Below are 15461 nucleotides of genomic sequence, written 5' to 3'. Positions count from 1 at the left end.
TGGCCTCCACAGTCTGCCCCAGGCCCTGCAGAGCTAGTGAAGGGGTAGGTTCACCCCGCACTTTACCGGATCCTAAACCTGGTCCCAGGCAGCCTGGAGCTGCTTCAGGCTACTTGATTCTGTGCCATCTTTTGAAGTGGTGCAAATCTGAGTGTCCCCACTGGGGCTGCTGAGGCGCTACCCAGGGTAAGGGGGATGAGTTCCCCTTGTCCTGGGCTGAGTCACAACCAGCCCCAATCCCATGTTGGATAAGGGGCAGGCCAGAGCTGTAAAGCATTTATATTCTGCCTTTCCAAAAGCTTAAGATGGCTTACAACACTCAAAACAATTGACTTAAAATAGAAAGCGTACAACATATAAATTTAAAACATAAAAATTCAAAAAAATAAAGAAATTTAAAAGCCAAAACATACATAAAAAGACATAGCAACAAATGGTAGCAACATTTCAATAAAAATTCATAGGTAGCGATAGGTTAAAAAGTAGGTAGAGAGAAAGGTGAGGGCCCCCCCCCCATCAATCTGCTGCCTGAGGTACCCACTTCAGTTGACATTATGGACAGGCTGGCCCTGAACAAGCCTAGCAACAAAACTCTGCCCATGCAAACTGGTGAACCACAAACCACCATGTGTCTATGCTCAGCCTTTTAGTGGAGCCTAGTTTGAGCCAGGATTCAATTCCTGAAGCTGATTGGAAAGCCAAGGTTCATCCCTGAAATACATGCCTCTGGCAAGGGAATTTTTCTCACCACTGAATAACCACAGCTGCGGCCCCCAACACACACTTCTAGGGTGTGGAAGCAGGGCTTCCAGATCAGCAGGCGAGTGTAGATTCTAGGCAGGATCAAGTTTCCGTGTACCCTTCTCAATAGTCACCAGGATGCCTGAGGTCCAATGAGACATTGTCAGTGGCCTGGCACTTGCTGTAGCCTTAGAGCACAATCCTATGCATTGTGCTCTAAGTAAGTGCCTCAGAAGTAAGTGCCACTGTTTTTTCTGGTTCACTCCCAGGATTGCAACCTTAGTCACTGGTTGCAGACTGTGCTGGAGCTCCAGCTCCATCCATGATGGAGTTAGCGATCATATTTCCTCACATAGATTTACACATAAAAGGCAGACAAATGACATTATGTGCAAGATCCAACCTGCGATGCCTCCCTTCCTATGCAAGTTTCCTGCTGGAGTCATCCTCTTCCCCCATTATGTCAAGCAGGAAATCTGCTGTTAAGCAGGTAAAACATCTGGCTTAGCTCTTCTTCAGTCTCTGAATTCAAGCTGATCTGATCATGATCCCTTGCGCTGCTCTAAATGTAGCAAAGCTGGAGTCATGCCAAATTAGCGGGATACAAAGAATATCAAAAGATCCAAGGAGTCTTTATCTCCATAAAGGGCAGCCAGAGCCAACGCAGCGTCTGCTGTATCCCATGGGGGAGTTTCAGCATGTTGATGCCTCCTTGGGGCAAGAGAACATTTGTTCCCTTGCCCCAGAGTAAACCCCAGCTGCCATCACTTGGACCTGCACTGGTGATGGTGCTGGCACCAGTCTGCATTGACCTGTAAAGCTGGATCATGGCCAGGAAGAGGGTTAGGATTTGGTGGGTGCTGCTGCCATTAACCCCCCCTTCCCAGGCCCAGTCCACCCTCCCCCTGCCCCATCTCCTTCCCACTCTCTTTCATGTTTGTTCTTCTTTCCTTGTTCTTTGTCCACTGTCCTTTTTTTCCCTCCCCCTGAACAGCAGATGAAACTTGGCTCTATCAGATTTGGGGAGTGGCATCTGCTGTTAAGAGAGGTAGGCAAGATAGATAGGTAAGGTAGTTAAGATAGTGGGTAAGTTAGGTTGGGAAAAGATGGGAGATGGGTGGCTGGGAAGAAAACACTAAAGTGAAGGTGATGAGGTACATGAATGGGTTGACAGTCAGGTGGGAAAGGGCTGAAAAACTGTATGCTATTTGTCATGTGTTTTAAAAATGTGACCAAAGGAAAACCTGTTAAAGCTGTCAATTGAAAAAAAAAATTCTTTTATTCCACTCTGTTTTTAGTTCATTGACATTCCTTACTCCCAAAACTGTTCCCAGTTGACTATTCCAGAATGTCCAAGACTCTAATAGATGAAAGGCTGTCACTAGATCAAAGCTGTGATGTGAGGTTGCCTCTGAAGAATATTTGGAACCTACAACTGGTCCACAAGGTTGTGGTGAGCTTGCAGACTGGCACCAACCAGAGAGAAAACATACCACAAGTTCTCAAAGTTTCCAGGCCATGTTCCAATTGCTAGTTTTACAGCTGGAGTTGCCAACTCAGACTGAAGCAAATGCTTGGAGATTTTTTGTTTTCTTTTCAATAGGATGCAGTGTTGGAAATTCCTGAAAGCCCAGTTAAAATTTCTAGGTTTGCTGTCATGAATCATCTGGAGATTGATGGTGATTCCTGGAGATCCCAGGCTAGTCCTGGAGGGCAGACTACCCTTTTTAGCAGGGACAGGCACTCAAGTCTGGTACTTGACTTGGAGTCGCACTAAAGTCACTTCCCTTGAAGTCTCACACTCATCTAGAGTTGCAGCCATCACTAAGAACATAAGAACATAAGAACAGCCCCACTGGATCAGGCCATAGGCCCATCTAGTCCAGCTTCCTGTATCTCACAGCGGCCCACCAAATGCCCCAGGGAGCACACCAGATAACAAGAGACCTCATCCTGGTGCCCTGCCTTGCATCTGGCATTCTGACATAACCCATTTCTAAAATCAGGAGGTTGCGCATACACATCATGGCTTGTACCCCATAATGGATTTTTCCTCCAGAAACTTGTCCAATCCCCTTTTAAAGGCGTCTAGGCTAGACGCCAGCACCACATCCTGTGGCAAGGAGTTCCACAGACCGAACACACATTGAGTAAAGAAATATTTTCTTTTGTCTGTCCTAACCTGCCCAACACTCAATTTTAGTGGATGTCCCCTGGTTCTGGTATTATGTGAGAGTGTAAAGAGCATCTCCCTATCCACTCTGTCCATTCCCTGCATAATTTTGTATGTCTCAATCATGTCCCCCCTCAAGCGTCTCTTTTCTAGGCTGAAGAGGCCCAAACGCCGTAGCCTTTCCTCATAAGGAAGGTGCCCCAGCCCCATAATCATCTTAGTCGCTCTCTTTTGCACCTTTTCCATTTCCACTATGTCTTTTTTGAGATGTGGCAACCAGAACTGGACACAATACTCCAGGTGTGGCCTTACCATAGATTTGTACAACGGCATTATAATACTAGCCGTTTTGTTCTCAATACCCTTCCTAATGATCCCAAACATAGAATTGGCCTTCTTCACTGCCGCCGCACATTGGGTCGACACTTTCATCGACCTGTCCACCACCACCCCAAGATCTCTCTCCTGATCTGTCACAGACAGCTCAGAACCCATCAGCCTATATCTAAAGTTTTGATTTTTTGCCCCAATGTGCAGGACTTTACACTTACTGACATTGAAGCGTATCTGCCATTTTGCTGCCCATTCTGCCAGTCTGGAGAGATCCTTCTGGAGCTCCTCACAATCACTTCTGGTCTTTACCACTCGGAAAAGTTTGGTGTCGTCTGCAAACTTAGCCACTTCACTGCTCAACCCTGTCTCCAGGTCATTTATGAAGAGGTTGAAAAGCACCGGTCCCAGGACAGATCCTTGGGGCACACCGCTTTTCACCTCTCTCCATTGTGAAAATTGCCCATTGACACCCACTCTCTGCTTCCTGGCCTCCAACCAGTTCTCAATCCACAAGAGGACCTGTCCTCTAATTCCCTGACTGTGGAGTTTTTTCAGTAGCCTTTGGTGAGGGACCGTGTCAAACGCCTTCTGAAAGTCAAACTGACTCGCACTCAACTCGTGACACGTGGGCAGTGACTCAAAAATTGACTGTGGACTTGAAATTACTTCTTTGCACATAGCTGACTGGAGTGCAGATGGGATGGGAACATCAGAGGGTATACTGTTAAATAACAAGTTGTTTAATGACAACTCCCCATACACACACACACAACCACCACCACCTCCTCCCTTTTTTCTGTAAAATTTGGCTCAAGAACTTGAGACTTATGACTCTGACTCATGGCTTGAAAGACTTGAAATTTTGTTCAAGTCAAGTTGAGACACCTGCAGGCTATAACTTGTGACTCAAGTTGCGGTGTCAGTGACTTGTGACTCAACTTGTGACTTGAGTTTAGTGATTTTAGCACATCCCTGGTATTTACAGCCCTAAATGGTCTAGGTCCTAGATACAGGAAGGAACAACTGCTCCTATATTCTCACTCCTGTGTTTTGAGGTTTAGTTGGAGAAGCCCTGTTACAAGTGCTGGAGCAAGCCAAAAAGTTGCTGGTGGCAACAAGATCTGTGGCCTTTTGTTTGATGACACTCTCTCTACAGAGTATCTTGTTTAGTCAGCGTGGCCCGATTAGCCTGCCAGCTCTCTCCCCATGTGACCAATTAAGGTCTTTTGTTTTGTAAAAGGCCTTTACTGTTTAATATTAGTGATGCTAACCGTTAAATACATTAAGGGCACAATCCTAACCCATGTTCCAGCACCGACACAAGGGCAGTGCAGCTCCTAGGTAAGGAAACAAACATTCCCTTGCTTTGAGGTAGCCTCCTTGAGTGTCCCCCAACTGCAGGATGCAGCACGCATCCCATTGGCACAGCTGTGCCAGTGCTGGAAAGTGGGTTAGGATTTGGGACTAAGTAGTTTGTGACATGCTGCTGTTTCATTCTGCTCTGTTTTAGGCTTCCTATATTGTATTTTATCATTCAAGTATTTTTATGGTTAGTGTGCAAGCCACTTCAGAATTGATGACTGGCTGGGAATAATATGGATTCATACAATGCTGGGTGGTGGTCCTGTGGACTGTAAAACTATGCATATAGTTCCCACAACATCTGTCCCCAAATCCCCCTTACTAGATTGGGGCAATAAACCACAATCCAGCATGCAGTTAGAAGTGCTTAAACTGCGATCATTGCAATGTGAGGTGTGTGCAGTGAACTGGTTCACAAATTCCTCTATACTTGAGCCCCTTACAGATATTCAGCAGGTGAATGTATATATTCCAAGAAATATGTATATACTTCTGTGAACCCAGAAGTTATTTTTTTTCGGCTCTCCAAAGCCTTTATAAGGCCTTCAGAGGGTTGGGGAGGTAGCCGGCTGCCTTATTGCTGCCTTACACACACACACACACACACACACACACACACACACACACACACACACACATATATATATATATAAGTATAAATAACCAATATAAAAAAAAACTAGCAGCAATAACCCAAAATAAAAAAATAAGAAAACAAAAACACGTCACGTTCAGAGCAGTAATATTTTTCAGATTTTTCAGACTGAATTCTTTCTCAGTCCTACCTGGAAGTGCCAGGGATTTAATCTGGGTCTTTATGTGTGTAAAGCATGTGCTTTACCACTGACCTCCAGCTTTTCGCCTCTAAGAAATTCATGTATTAGGGGGGCGTGCCTGAGGTGGCAGGCTTCACTCAGGACATACATACTTTCATTACAATATCTGCAGAGCGTCCCCATCCATATGCATGTATGTGCAGAGGACCATGCAATGTAACTGGGAAATCTGCTGTTGCTGGGTTCCCAGTCCCAAGGAGACTGCCTTCTTTGTGCCTAGCTAAACTCCTTTACAAAACTTCCAATGAACTTGTGCAGGTCAGGAGCAGAATCTTTAGCTGATATAGCTTCCCCACCCATGCCGCCTCATATATACAGTACACACATATTCACTGTACCCTACTGTGTTTCTAAGGGGCTCGAGAGTACAGAAATCAAAAGATGCAAGGGTGTGATACAACGCCTGGGTGGCCAAACCACGGCTCACAAGCCACATGCAGCTCGTTGATAAATAATGTGCGCGGTTCTCAGAAACATGTTGGCTGAGCTCTTTCTAGCATCACAATTAATATAAAAGGTAAATAGTCAATTATTTACCGGATATAAATTGAGAGTCCACCGGATTGAAACTTAAGTTTAATGTTTATGCCGAGTACTTGTAAATATATTCAAAAATTTAAATGCTTCTTAAATACCGCGGCTCTCAAACATCTGTAGTTTATTGTATGTGGCTCTTATTTCAAAGTAAGTTTGGCCACTCCTGCGCTATGGTATTAGATCTGCAATGGCCAGTGCACAAATGCAAGTCATTGCTGACATTGCAGTCCTCTGGGGACCAGTTTGCAAATGTGATCTAACCTTGGCTACTATACAAAAGCTTCCATTGACTTTGGTTCACTTCCATGTGACCTACCTAAACATGTCAGATGGCCTCTTGTCACTTTTTCAGATAATTTAACAATATTTTTGTACCATCCCATTCTTATGAAGAGCCTCAAAGGATCCTGGAGTATCTACAAGAGAGTATGCTGGTAGGTACCAAAGACTTGAATAAAGCATAACCCTGTAGGTTACAAATATTATCAGTGTGGAATTATCATCAAGAACCATGGCAACAGCCAGCAATTAATTCACAATTATTCAGATTACCATAGAAACTGGACCAACATACCAGAAATTATCTGTAATTCCTCACTTCAAACATTCAAGCGTAGTCTGTAATTTACATAGTAATTACCCAACAGTAAAAAACCTCAGAAATATTATCAAGTTTGGATAAACCTGTGGAAGTTCTTGACATAACCAAGATTAATAACACTAAATAAAAGAGCATGAAAACTCTTTTTTGCGTCTCTGCCAGCAGCCCTTTTCTGCATTATAATGAATGGCATGGATCAGAGCTTTCCAATGTGCTGTGGCTGTTCACCACATGCAACTATTGTATGTAAGGCGTACATCCTCGTGGCTCAGTACTTGAAGACTTTGTTCAAATATGTAAATATTCAACCTTCACAAACTCTACAGCAGGATAAGGCCATGATCAAGCCGTTTCAGTGTATCTATGAAGCTCAGTTCTTGTATGTGCAAGCAAGGGTTTGAGCAGACACAGGAATGTCCATGTGCTTGGTGCATTTCCTTTGGCAAAAGGAAAAGGGAAGGCCATGGAAGGTTGGGGGGCTTTGGCAGGGCCAACTCATCCATAAGGCCACAGCCCAATCCTATCCCCACTTTCCTGGGAGTAAGCCCCATTGACTCTAATGGGACTTACTTCTGAGTAGACATGCATAGGATTGGGCTGTGAGGCAGTTACATCAGGCAACAGACTGGCAAGGGGCACAATTCACCCACATCTGCTACTCTTCTACCCACTGCCTGGATATGAAAAGGTAGAAAAGAACTGAGTGGAAGAGGAAGTGTGGAGGAGAGTGACTCCACACTTCCTTTTCCACTCCATTTCCAAAGCCTGTAAATAGAAAGAGGAGTGGCGGAGGCAATGGCTGGTGCACCATTGGGTAAGGAAGGCAGCCTTAAGATCCTTCATGCCTGAACATGAAAGTCTTAGGCCCGCCAATCCAATTACTTAGGCCCAAATCCGACTGCTGGAACACTAGCAGGGTCCTTTAGGGCAGTGCAAAAGCCAGGCCCTTGTCACGTGCTGCTGCTGCAAATGGTGACAGGTGCAGCGTGTGCAGTAGTGACTCTAGGAGGCTCCACAGGTGCTAGTATGTTGGCTGCAAGATGGGGAAGGGGAGGTTCAGGAGTGTTCTGAGGTGAGAAGGGGGAAGGAGGGTGTGAGAGTGGGCTGGAGGGGAAGAATTTTGGTAGCAAATGTGCTTGCCAGATCTTATCCCCCATTTTTCGACTTGCACCTCTCCTTGGCCTTACTCCAGCTTTATAGCTAGTGTGGGTCTGAAGAGACCCATAGACCACCAGGAGGCCTACACAGCGGTAGTAGGTAAAGACCTCTGCACTGGCAAGGGCTTTTCCCCCTATTAGAGTGCTTGCATGGCATTGATGTGGGTGAGGATGGCCCCCACCAGTACAGCTGCTCCCAGCGGCTCCTGTTTTGCCACTACATAAGTGGGATTCAGCTGGTCAACACAATCAGCTGTGACTTTCCCTCAGCAGAGATACAACGTACCTAATCTTTACACTCCTACATTGGTGCAACTGTTCAGGTGTAACTACACTGAGTGATTCGTCGCCTTGCCAAGAAACTGGGTGCCTCATTTCACATTCCGGTAGTACAGCGGCATATCTATTTCTGATAAAGTTGGACCACTGGTTGATAGAATTAATTGCTTCTTTATAGGAGCCTGGTCCCATTTAACAACGCTAATATCTATAGTGACATGGATTGAAATTATTGTGTCATACAAATAGAAATTGAAGTGAGGGAGGAGGAATTCCCTCCCTTTAATGCCCTTTGAGTCAGTTCACATGCTTGCAAAATGGTTCAATGGTATCACTAGGGGGTGTAGGCCACACCGGGGGATGCATACGGTGGGGGGGGGGATGACACCACTACTGGTCAAAATTTTGGTATTCTTGAATAATACAATCGTGTTATATATCATTCAATGTGCACTTTCATACAGAATGCAATTAAACAAACCGGTGTTTAAATATCTCTATTCTGTTAAATGTTATAGCAAAAAAACCCAGCAGGGGCGGAGTGATGGTGAATGCCCACCGCCCAGGATGTTGCCCCACCCACTGCATGGTCCCTCATGGGGGTGACGCACTGGCCTCCCATACGGGGTGTCACAAATCCTAGTCACACCACTGAAATGGTGAACCTAGTCCATGCAGTGGGCAGCAGGTGTGTGATTTGTGATGCTGCGGGCAATAGTAATTGTTTTGCCAGATTCCTGGTCCAAGCTTCACTTAGAGAACTTATACCCACTTTAAGCCAATTAGCTCCCCTTTGTTCCCCAACAATGGCCCTAGTTCCACATTGCAGCATTGCTGGACCCCACCATCAGGGTACCTCGCCTGTTCAACCTGCAGAGGTTCATCCCCTCTCCTGCCAGCAGCTTCTCCAGCCAGCACAGCAACACCTTGGTCCTCAGCAGGTCTTGGGAGTGGCAGCCACACACCAGTCTCCAGTGTCTCCATTTCAGCAATGCTCAGAAGTCCATGTGCCTGTCTCTCCGATAGTCAGTTAGTCCATCGGTTAGTCAGCAGGTCCAGTAGTCCATCAGTAGTCCATCCATTCATTCCTCAGGCCATTTATCCATCAGTTTAGTTCTTTCTCCTCCAACCTCCTATCTTCTGCTCTCTGTCCCTCCAAACTCCTGCACCAACCAAAACTCTCCCTTCTTCAGGTGCTGCATTTATCCCTTAATCAATGGCTTGGTTGCCTCTAGTGGCTGCAGCTGTTCAGCATACTAACTGCTAGTTAGAGCCCTGGGGTTAACCTCATTCTTGCCTGACAGAGCAAGGGCCCACTGTTGACACCACACCCTAGCTCCTTGCGGGATCTTGTGCATTTCCATCACAGTAATGTACTAAAAAAAAAAGAGGCAGGGAAGATCATACAGGTGCACAAACATACTGCCTATGTCACACTGTACACGTGGGCGGAGGAAGTTTGCTTATTATGGCCACAAAGGTCCAAATCACATGGAGGATTAACTACGTATTAGTTAAGTGTCAGGATCAGTTTCTTTCTCCTAGCTGTGTGTACAAAAATATAGCTAAAGTGTATTAAATAGATAACTAATCCGCATTAAGAAATGTTGAGCAAACACACAGACGTGCACAGAAACCGAATTACAGATTATGACAGGGAAAAACCTCTAAATGGCACCGCAGCCTTTCTGGCTGTCTAATGTATTCCCCCTCCTAAGCCACCTTCAGGAAAGCATCTGGCATGTGGTTGGTCTCACAAATAGGTCACAGAAGCAATATGCATACATTGCCTGCATAGAAGAAAGACACATGCTGTGCATTTGTCAGCTGGCCAGCAGCAATGGGCTACTTTGAGACAGAGGGATCCCTTGGATTTGTAGGAAGAATAGGAAGAATTAGCAGTGGCAGATGGAAAAGGTGAGGGTGGCAGTTCTTCCATCTCTGTGAAAGGGTGTCAGATCAAAATGTCTTTCAGGGGCTTGCGACACTGTTTGGCCCCACAGTATCCCCAGAGGCCAGGGAACACTACAGAGCAGCAGCCATTTCAATCCAGGATGCCCTGCAGTGACATCACTGCTGGCCTCTGTAGTAAGAGAGGGTGGGCTTTGAGGGAGTCAGTAGAGGGTTAAGGAAAGTGGAACAGACAAGCTGGGAGGAGGACAAAAGAAGCATGGAGATAGTGAAGGGGAAAGCAGTTGAGGGAGAAAGAGAGATGAGGATGGGTGTGGAAAGAGCACAATGCTGCTGTTCCAGAATTCTCTGCACTGTCACTGAGGATCTTGGGGTACATTGTCACTGAGAAAACAATTTCACAAGATCAAAGGCAGCACTTGCTACACCAAGCATCATCTACTTGGTGAAGATGTCTGAGGGCACCCATTCACCTGGTGAACCTCCATCTGCGACCTAGCTGGACCCTCACCAAAAGAGATCCAGGATGCTGACACTGGCTTTCCTGGCAGCTCACTCTTCAGTGGAACTAAATCTTGGCATCTCTCTAGCACTGCCTTAATCCAGAGATGTACAGTGATGTGTAGTGGTTAGGTTTGTTACCGCTTTGTGAACTTTTTGTTGAAAAGCGGTATATAAATACTGTTGTTGTTGTTGTTTGTTGTTGTCAAACTTGGACCAGCAAGTCCTGGGTTCAGATCTCTGTCCAGCCATGAAGTTTACACAGTAGTCTTGAGCCAGCTGCAATTTCTTATCTCTTATCAACTCTACAGGGTTGTTGTTGTGAAGACGAAAAGAGGGAAAGGAGCCTTGTACACCACTCTGAGCTCCTTGGAGGAACAGTGGTATATAATTGTGAACAATATATACATTATAGCCAATAAAGATTCCATTTTTAAATAACACGCACAGGAAATGCAAATACTGTTTTTTTGCATTAAATGTGAAAATTGGTATAGTTAGAACTTAGCAATCCAGGATTTGTTTTATGTCTTTGGTACCTTGTCCTGTGATGTCACTAGGGTTGCATTACCCAGTGCAGGAGGCCAGCACGTCACCCCTATGATGGACCTCCTTGCATGCGGTGGGCAGGGCATTGCACCGAGCAGTGGGTGTGGTGATGCACCATCATTCTACCCCGCTGGTTTTTTGGCTATAACTTTTGATAGAATGGAGATATTTCAATGCAGTTTGTTTCATTGCATTCTTAATTGAATTACACATTGATGGATATATAACATGATGGTATTTTCAGAAAATACCAAGATTTTAAAAGTTTTGACCAGTAGTGGTGTCACCCCTCTTGTGCATGTCACCCAGTGTGGCCCAAGCCCTCCCCCAGCAATGCCACTGGCCTTCTTCCCCCCTCCAATGCTGTTTCGCCAGCACTGGAACAGATATATCCTGAGGTTTCTTTAAAGACCTTCAAGCATTCACTTTACAAAAAAGGCTTCCTCTGCTCTATAACAGTATGGGAAAAGATACCTCCTTTTTCCACATTCCTGCCAACATCTTTCTATGTACTGGATCCTAGATACTTTTGCCTAACAATAATCTGCAAACAGCACATCAGGTGCAAGTAAGGAGTGTGGGCCACGATTAATATAATTTTTCCATATTAATAAAATACCAAGCATGGCAGAACTGAAAGCCTAGGCATAATTGAAGGCTCAGAGCTTCAGCAAAATAGGTCTCCATGATTTATCCAGCAGCACTGCATTTTTTTTCAGAGATGAATCTTTTCCATTAATGCTGGCTTGGGTCCGACATGCACAAAGTTCAGTTAATCATGTGCTGCGTGCATGACTGTGTCAAATGAGCTTGTAGGAGGGATGTTTCTCAGCAACATGTCTTTTCAAAGCATTGGGAAAAACCGCCCCTCTAACTGAGCACTTACAGGAGTACATAAGACCAGTTACATACCGCTTGTTACATGCAGTATCAATATCATTTCTCATCTCTCTCTCTCTCTCTCTCTCTCTCTCTCTCTCTCTCTCTCTGAAAGTCAATTTAACCTATAAACCTAATGATTGTACTAAAGATCGTAAACTCTTGAGCGTACGTTTACTTAACTGTTGTGTTGCTATCCATCTGAACTATCAAACCGTAACTTATTATTATGGTTTAAAAATTGAAATAACTGATACCAGGGAAGTGGTTTCAGCACTGGATCATTTGTTAATCTGCTGCATCACTACAAACAATCACTGCCTGTCACAAAACATGAGAAGAGCCCCACTGGATCAGACCAAAGGCCCATCTATTCCAATATCCTGTTGCCTATAGTGGCACACAAGCTGCCTCTGGAAAGCCCACAAACAGAATCCAGAAGGCCTACTTCTCTTCCACTGTAGCTGCCCTGCAACTGGTATTCAGAACCATACTGCTGCTGAATCTGGAGTTAGTGCATAGCCATTGTGACTAATAGCCATTGACAGAACTGTGTTCCATGAGTTTGTCCAAGCCCCCTCTGAAGCTACTCATGCCATCACCAAACCATGTAGCCACAAATTCCACAGACTAATTATGCACTGTGTGAAGAAGTATCTTCTTTTGGCTCATTCTTCTAGATCAGGGGTGTCCAAAGTTTTTGGCAGGAGGGCCACATCGTCTCTCTGACACTGTGTCGGGGGCAGGGGGAAAAAAGAATTAATTTACATTTAAAATTTGAATAAATTTACATAAGTTTACATAAATGAATTTATTAAAGATCAACTTATATGAATGAATGAAGCTCTTGCAATAGCTCAAGGCCTATAAAAGGCCTTGCACAAAGCAAGGCTTGCCTTTCCTTTGCTGCCACTGCTGCATCACAGATGTGAAACAGCAAGCAATAGAGGGAGCCCTCATACCACAGCTCATGCGAAAGGTCGAACAGTTGGCCGTCATGCTGAGAGCAGTTGCACTGGGCCAGTGTGGGCTCCAACAAATCTCAGGAGGGCCAGAGGCTCATTGGAAACTGGGGGCTCCCTGAGGGCCGCATTGAGAGGCCTCGAGGGCCGCAAGTGGCCCCCGGGCCGGGGTTTGGGCACCCCTGTTCTAGATCAGTGGTTCCCAACCTGGGCTATGTGTACCCCCAGGGGTATTTGCCAGGACTTTCAGGGGTACTCAAAAAAGAATAATGGTTGGAAAAGGCAGTGTGCATTTGAATGCCTTATGGAGCTGGCAAGGCAGGAAAGAAGGCAGCTAGCTGGATGCGAAAACCCAACCAACTGCTAGTTTTTGTTCATCAAACAGTGTATTATCAGATATGGATCAGTAGTTGAAAACAAATATTTGAAATATTAACTATAATATTAACTACATTAATTACAAACATTTTGCTAATGTGAGAAGTACAATTTATGGAAATAGGTTGCCAAGGGGTGTGCAAGTGGAAAAACATTGGGAACCTCTGTTCTAGACGGTTCATAATTTTATCTTTATGTTTCCCACCACTTTACCTGGAAAAGATGTTAAGCTGACCCAGCTACAATTTCTCTGATCTTCCCCAACTCATTTTTTAAAATATTGGTGTTATTGTTACTAGTGTCACTTCAAGTGATGATAGACCCATAGCAAGTTGTGCTCTACACTGGATTTGTGTGTGTGTGTGTGTGTGTGTGTGTGTGTCTCATTATTTCAGGGCTCTCCTACTCTGCCTAACTATATTTTCATCTTGAAAATGCCTCTTGTTAATTGCTTATTTACAGTCTTACCCAAACCCATAGCCTAACTGGTTCTCTTGGTGACTGGTATCCCCCTCTCCCCTGCCCCCCCTTCAAGTCTGCATTAAGATTATGCTCAGTGAAACTATCTGAATGCTGTATGCAATGCACAAACCCTAATATATGGTGTTACCAATCAATGCTTCCAAACAATATATCCACCCTTACAGGATCCTTGTTTTGTCTGTGTCTCTATATATTTGTTGCAGCAAGGTTAAACCAAAGAGGCTTGAAGGGATAATCAGCCACTAAGAACACCTATTCAATCAAATGAGAAAAATTTATACCCAATGTTTTATCCTGTTTGGAGGGCTGCTTTGGTAACTCCTCGAAGAGGGAAGTTGTGGGAGGTTGTTTTGTGAATGCTTTTCTCTTTCTCTAGTTCTTACAGTATTCATTGCATACAACAAACACAGGTCGGAGAACAGCCCATATGTATAGCTCTGTGGAACAAGGCAGGAAGAGGGAGGCAATGGAGATGGGTGGATCAGACCCAGGAGCGGGTGGAATCCATTATATCCCCCTTCACAGCGCAACACAGGCATGGGGCAATCGACACGGGGCAATGTGGACTTGCATTTGCAACTGAGCTCACACAGGTCAGAGCTGCCTCATTGTGGCTGCTGGGGTGTACCTCAGAGCAAAGGGACAAATGTCCCCTTACTCTGAGGAAACCTCCAACAGCCGAAACTCTTGTGCAGGATGTCACGCTGGCCGTGCAAGCACTGCTGCATCACTATGTGGGAATTTGTGCTGGACTGGGCTGTGAGAGAGCATTAATCCCCCCCCCCGAATAAAAATGCACAAATTCAAGGGTCACCACTTCTAACATTAACATCAGTAATATGCAGTTTTGATCATAAGTGCATTGGTGCTACCAGCTTTTGACTTCAGCCAAATGCACAGTTGTGATGCATATTAGTAGCTGAGGAGATATTACCACAGGTAATACAATCTATGCTTTCACAAGGCAAGATTGCTTGTTGTTGTTGCAAATATTGTATTGAATTTGTCTTATTGCAATGGAACCAAAGATTCACTTTTCTCAAGGTAGTTTGCCCAATTCAGTGGACTGCGCTGGCTTCAGCCACTCCCCTCATGCAGTTCACAGTGTGGCCAGCATCTTAGTTAATGACCATTGTCCATTATTCATAATTACAGTATGTGAGCAATATTTATGCTAACTGAAATGGAGAGATGCTATGTGTGTATAGTGAAGAGCAATTGTGCAGAAAGTGAGCATACAGACCACCCTCAAACATTCAAAATATATAATTTCATACTACAACTATCAGAGCAACATGTGCTAGAATATACTAGAGAAGAGATGCACCTGCATGAACGCACCAGCAAAATCCAAAATGTGGCAATGTTTGGGCAGAGAGCCCATCAATCGTCACAGCTGTCTTTTCCAAAAAATATATATTTACCAGCCCGCACCATCGTGGCCCAGGCTTGTGTCTGATTAATATTAAAGCCTTAAAATTCTATTCAACTGAATAAAACTCATTCACATAAGCATATTTAAAACCTCCAGCTCTCTGCTGACTGAGTTGTGGCCCACCCGGAGGAGTTCTGGCCTACTCTGAAGAACAGGTAGAAGAATACTGAACAGGTATGATCAGGAAAGGGGCTGTAGGTCAGGAAATGGAACACAGGCGTCATATATAGAAGGTTAGAATCCCTAGCTTTTTTTGTTAAGCAAACATAAGGTAGCAGGGCTGGATGAGACTATACACCTCAGAGAACTGCTATTACCTGACTAGAAAGCACAGGATCCAACAA

Source organism: Tiliqua scincoides, chromosome 4 (assembly GCF_035046505.1).
Source record: "Tiliqua scincoides isolate rTilSci1 chromosome 4, rTilSci1.hap2, whole genome shotgun sequence".
Classification (NCBI taxonomy): domain Eukaryota; kingdom Metazoa; phylum Chordata; class Lepidosauria; order Squamata; family Scincidae; genus Tiliqua; species Tiliqua scincoides.
Note: the sequence above shows the minus strand (reverse complement) of the source record.